The 5897-nt window shown below is 57.8% G+C and overlaps 1 long non-coding RNA gene across 1 annotated transcript; it reads right to left on the minus strand.

Annotated features, from left to right (window-relative positions):
• Positions 1-1096: 1096 nt before the first annotated feature.
• On the minus strand, positions 1097-5684 carry LOC119864717. The gene is made up of 3 exons (XR_005368254.1): positions 5473-5684; positions 3434-3603; positions 1097-3333 (listed from the first exon to the last, which is right to left on the minus strand). It is a non-coding gene; the product is annotated as an uncharacterized LOC119864717 (long non-coding RNA).
• Between the last annotated feature and the right edge of the window lie 213 nt (positions 5685-5897).

Consider the following 5897-nt stretch of genomic DNA (forward strand, 5'->3'; position numbering starts at 1 on the left):
TCACAGTATTCATTCCATAGATTTGTGAAGATTCAGTAAGTTAATTTTCATCACCTGCTTCACATAGCTCCTGGCACACCGTCATGGCTCAATAATGGTTAAAAGCTGGGGACCAAAGTGACAATGCCTCCAGTTCAAACCCTTCTCTGTTTAATTTAGACAGGTTACATAAACTCTCCAGGCCTCAGTTCTCTAGTCTGTAAAGTGGGGATAATGCTACTTAGTTCATAGGGGGAATAAGTGACGTAAGCTACCAACCCACGTTAGCTAATATCAGCATCACACTTCAGTCCTTACAACATTAAGCAAACAGCTCGAGGACAGAGTGGTCAAGAGATCAGGCGTCGGTCATGACAACACATTCACAATATTGGCAACTCCTCATTTTTCTTTAACTCCTTACTTTTGTATGATTTTGTAAAGCAGTTTATATTTATTATTTTACTTGGATCCTAAAGCCCTTCTGGCTCATTTTAATCCAGAGGATGCTGATAATTAGTAAAACAAATGGTTTCAGGCTTCCTTGTTCCATCAGAGGACAAGGAAAGCCAAGAATGAAGGTAGTTGGGCAAAGGAGAGAAAGGAAGGAAGGAAGGAAGGAAGGAAGGAAGGAAGGAAGGAAGGAAGGAAGGAAGGAAGGAGAGGTGACGAGTCGTAAGCTCTATCCTTCAGCGGTGGCTCCTACCCTGTTCCAGTTGGTGGAATTGTTCATGGCTCTTTTGAAAACACAGTGGGAGCTGTGAATACTCACCCAGAAAACTATACATGAACACAACATTTTCACAGCATTTGCACAGGGTCAGACTGCGATCTGGTGCAAGCGATCATTTGCGTCCCTTTCCAATTAATTTCTTAACAAATGCTTATTTAATATTTACTACTAGTGGCAGAGAGAAGCTAATTTTGTATTCATAAAACTCATGCTTCTCTTTGTGCTTGAGATTAGAATTTATCACATACGCACAGTTTTCTGAACCTCTGAACTTCTTTTTTTTTTTTTGTAAGATTTATTTATTTATTCATGAGAGATACAGACTGACAGAGAGGCAGAAACACAGGCAGAGAGAGTAGCAGGCTCGTCCCAGGAGCCCGATGCGGGATTCGATCCCAGATCCTGGGATCACGACCTGGGCCGAAGACAGGCACCCAACTGCTGAGCCACCCAGGTGTCCCACCTCTGAACTTCTTTAAATGTTAAATAAGTGACGAATTTCTGGCAGTCAGCACAGCTCCATGAAATACGCCATTGGCTGTGAACATTAGGCAGCTGTCCCCTGGCTGGGCACCATGCAAAAATACTCAACAAAAAGGATTCCAATGAGGGATGTTCTCTTTGTTTGCTTGAGGCTGAGAGCAAGGGCAGCTCAAGTGTTTCCGCTCAGGCACCCTAGTTAGCAGGTACCATCTTTCTGATTTATCCTCATGCTGTCTGGGGGCACTTTACAGACGAACACCTCAGCACCGGCTCACCTACCCATCCTTTAATACAGAGTACGGTTCAGGGCCCAGGTGAAGACCCATGGGCTGAACAGTCAGGTTTAAACACCAAGGAGCTCAAGGAGCTCAAGGAGCTCTTCCTATATGCAAATGCCTCACTCCTCACCTGATGTTCAAGGTGATGGCATTAGGGGTGTGAGGGGGAAACAATAGGAAAATTGTGACTCTACCTGCAAGCCAAGGAGAGGGGATTCATTATGCCTCCATTGGAGGCTTTGAGAAGGCGACTCAGGTCTCAGCTGACTCAGGACAGCTGAGAAGCCGGCTGTTCCCGGGCTTCCACACTTTGCCTGCAGTGCTGACATCCCTGAACGCAGGTCTGAGCCACCCCCTCTGCCAGTCTGGGCAGTGTCTCTGGTTTAGATACTAGGTCGGGGCACAGGCTGTTTAGGGCCCAGGGAGAGCATGCTGGGGGAGCTGAGGGGCATACTTTTAAGTCACGTCTTGGGAGACGAGCACAGGAAGCAACTGGTAGACCTCGGGCCAGGCTGGAGAGGACAGTGGCGGGGAGGCAGGTTAGCTGAGAGAGCTGGGGTTGGGGTTGGGGGTGAGTTTTCTCATCAGCTTTCACAGCCAGGAATCCACAGGTCTAACATGACCAAGATTTGGTTCATCCCCAGCGCACAGGGTGCTGCTAGTCAGCAAGTTCACGCTGCAGTGAACGCTTTGTGTAGGCCATCAGATCAGCGTCAGAGGGCCGGGGCCTCCCGGCTGTCTGGCTTCGGGCGTCCAGGTGGTTTTGCTGATGCTGACCAACTCGGCGATGGGGCGGCCAGAAAAGAAGGGCCTCCAGGCTGCTCCCTGGCCGGGTGGGCAGCAGGATTTGTCTGTACTGGGACAGTGACACACCTCAGTGGAGAAGGCAATGCTCAGTAAAGCAGAGGCCCTCCCCGCAGGTACCTGCTTCGTCTGGGAACTTGCAAGAGATGCACATGCTCAGGCCCACGCAGGCGCACTGAAGCAGAAGCTCTGGGGTTGCGGCGTGGTGTACTAGTCCTCCCAGGGGATTCTGATGCACTCCAGTTTGGGAATCACTGAGATGGGCCCCACAGTCATGTCCTACCTAGCCTGCCTCCTCCATGTGCCTTGGGGGCTCCTGTGGGCAGGCAAGGATCTAGTTGTGCAATTGCAAGATTCCCCCCAAATCACACAGCTACCCAGCTTTCACTGTTGGGGATCAGCACAGGCCAAAAGGTTATCTCTTCACCCTGCCCTGCCCACAGCAGCCACGGGTGGTGGGACTCAGGAGTGTAAGTGGGAAGGCTGTGTGCCTGAGGCGTACGCTGGTCTCAGCTCCAGGAGCTGAGGAGACTGGGCGACCCTGCACTCGTCCAGGTCCTCAAGGAAGATGTGGCCAAGGGGCTTCTGGGCAGGAAGGTGGGGTTACAAATGCAGGCAGGAAAACCTGCTTCCCTCACCCCTTCCGGTGGCCCACTTAATCCGAGATAAAGGAACAGGGAAGGTGGCCTGACATTTCTGTGACTTCCTGGTGGCTGAGGCAGGATTAATGTTCCCTGCTAAAGACCCCAGGCTTTGACTAGCCATGGGGCACCCTGTGCTTTCGCCTAGAGCCAGGGGAGCAGTACAGGGGCAGAGCAGACTTTATCAGCTCCAAGACGCAGAAGCAGTCTGTCGGACTACACCCAGCAGAGGTGACTCAGCCCCCAGGAGTCCAAGAGCCTAGAGAGACAGAGGAGCACAGAGGTCGCACCTGCACCTCCTCCGGAGGGCCCACATCACTCAGAGGGCAGGACCTGCAGTCATGATGCTCCAGCAGAGGAACCAAATGAGCACAGAATGCAGAGTGTCTGAGCAGTTGGTCTTCATCCTGACCCTCTATTTACCGGAACAGATTCCTTAGCAGCATTTCCATCGGGAGAGTTCAAAATAAAAACAACCAGGAAAACAATTCCCAAAACAAAGTTCTACAGCTTACCAGTTTTCACTTTTAAGTGTCCATTTGGCTAGAGGGCAATACTGTCTTTGCAGAGTGGGATGGTGGAGCATCCAAACCCTGGAGTCAGGCTATCCGCGTTTGAAGCCCAGCTCTGCCATCCACCAGCGGCGAGACCTTAGTTCACTAACCTCTCTGGTCTGTTTCTCGCTCTGTAAAACAGGGTTGTTAATAATAGCCGCCCCCCAGGGGCATCATAAAAATGAAATGAGTAAATATTCATAAGATGCTTAGAAAAGTAGTGGGATCCCTGGGAGGCCCAGCAGTTTAGCGCCTGCCTTCGGCGGCCCAGGGCGTGATCCTGGGGTCCCAGGATGGAGTCCCGAGTCGGGATCCCCGCAGGGAGCCTGCTTCTCCCTCTGCCTCTCCTCTGCTTCTCCTCTGCCTCGGTCTCCCTGTGTTTCTCATGAATGAATAAATAAAATCTTTAAAAAAAGATGCTTAGAAAAGTAGCTGGCACATAGCGATGTGTGCGTGTTAGAGGACTGTTAAGCGCAGTATGTGAGTTTTAAGTAAGGTTTCAAGGGAGTCATGGTGGCCTTCCGACGCGTCCGCAAGGCTAGGCTGAACTACATTTCCCAGGACTTCCTTGGCTGCGGGCTCTGCTTAGAGCGGCCACGAGGGAGAGTCTGCAGCAAGGACCGGCGGGGGCGGGGGCTCGGCTCCCTGCGTGCGGCGCGGCGCGGCGCGGCTCGGCTCGGCTCGGCTCGGCTCGGCTCGGCTCGGCTCGGCTCGGCTCGGCTCGGCTCGGCTCGGCTCGGCTCGGCTCGGCTCGGCTCGGGAGTCCCGCCGGCTCCTCCGCGGGCTGAGCACCGCCGCAGGGCTGCAGCGCCCCGCCCCGCCCCGCCCCGCCCGGCCTCCCCCCGCCCCGCCCCGCCCCGCCTCTCCTCGCCCCGCCCCGCCCCCCGCCCCGCTTCGTCTCCCCCCGCCCCGCCGCCGCCGCCCCGGTCCGTGACCTCCCGACGCCTGCCTCGGGACTTCAGGCTGGTCGGGAAGTTCCCAAATCAGAGCGCTCGGAAAACAGGGCAGAAAGGGATCACGTGAGGAGAAATAATGTCCTCGGGCTGAAGGGCATAAATCGTCACAGCAGAATGTTCGTGATGCGCCAAGGACCGCTTCTGCCGGGCCAGTGCCGGGGGGGGAGGGGCGGTGGGGCAGCCCCGAGAAGGGCGGCCCGCCCGGCGGCGACAGCCAGGCCGGTTCGCGAACAGGGGACGAGCGCGCCACACCACGTGCTCCGTCCTCGCCCGGAAGAACCCGGGATTCCGCGGCCGCACGCGGGCCGAGCGCAGGCCCCGCCCCCGCCCCCGCCCCCGCCCCCCGGTCCCCGCCCCCCCGGGTCGCCGGGCCCGCGCCGCCAGACCAGCAGCCGCACCGGCCGCGGCGCGGGCAGCCACGCTCTGGGGGACGTGGCGGGAACGCGGACCCCGAGGCAGCGCGGCCGGCGGACCCGCCCCGCGGGGACCGTGTGACACGGTGAACGCCCACGCGAGGGGGAGACACGGCGGGAGGCCGCTGACCTTCCGACCTCCGGGCCGCAGCAGCCCCGGGGGCGACCCCGGGTAACCCGAGGGGGGCAGGGGCGAGGGGCGCCCGGCACGGTCGCGGGGAGCGCAGGGGGAGGCGCCGGGCGGCGGTGGCAGCGTCGGCTGCACCAAAGGTTTGAAGCTTTGACTCCGCGATTCCACCGCCGGAATCCACTCCGCAGAAGCGCTCGCAGCCTCGTCGTCCGCCAGGCGGGGGCCCGGGGCCGCAGCGGCTCCGACCCCCCACCCCCGGCGCTGCGGGAGGCCCACCCCACCCCACTCCACCCCCACCCCCACCTCCACCCCATCCCCACCCCACCTCCACCCCACCTCCACCCCATCCCCACCCCCACCTCCACCCCCACCCCACCGCCACCCCCACCCCCACCCCCGCCGCCGGCCGAGCCTCCGCGGACGCGGCCTTCCCTCCAGACGCCCGCCCCGGAATCGGGAGCTGCTTGCCTTCTCTTCCCAGGCTAGTCTACTTTTACATACAGTGTTCCTTTCAGAACAGGGCTCGGGCCCCCCGTCGAGCCCTTTTACTCCAGAGTGGACACCATCGGTTGCCTTAGCTCCCCCGGGACCGCGGCCAGACGCGGCCGCTCGGCTCCCCCGCGGCACTGCCCTCCGTCCCGGGAGAGCCGTCAGAGGGGTCAGCAGCCTCGGCTTTGGAGGACAAACATCCTCTGTGTACCAGCCTTAGTCATCTGAACTCGCCCACACTTGTCACTCTGTCACCCAAGTCAAAATAAAGCACTTCTAGTTCAAGTCGCCTCTTCCGGAGGGAGATGTCTATTTGATCCCCCAATGAGACCTGTGATTCAGCTGAGAGCCGACTCTGCTCTGTGAATGTTTCGTGTCACTCGGTGTTAGGCAGCCTGCCTCTCTCTCCTCCTTGGGATCCAGTGCCAAGTGTTGAA

Source organism: Canis lupus, chromosome 13 (genome assembly GCF_011100685.1).
Source record: "Canis lupus familiaris isolate Mischka breed German Shepherd chromosome 13, alternate assembly UU_Cfam_GSD_1.0, whole genome shotgun sequence".
Classification (NCBI taxonomy): Eukaryota; Metazoa; Chordata; class Mammalia; order Carnivora; family Canidae; genus Canis; species Canis lupus.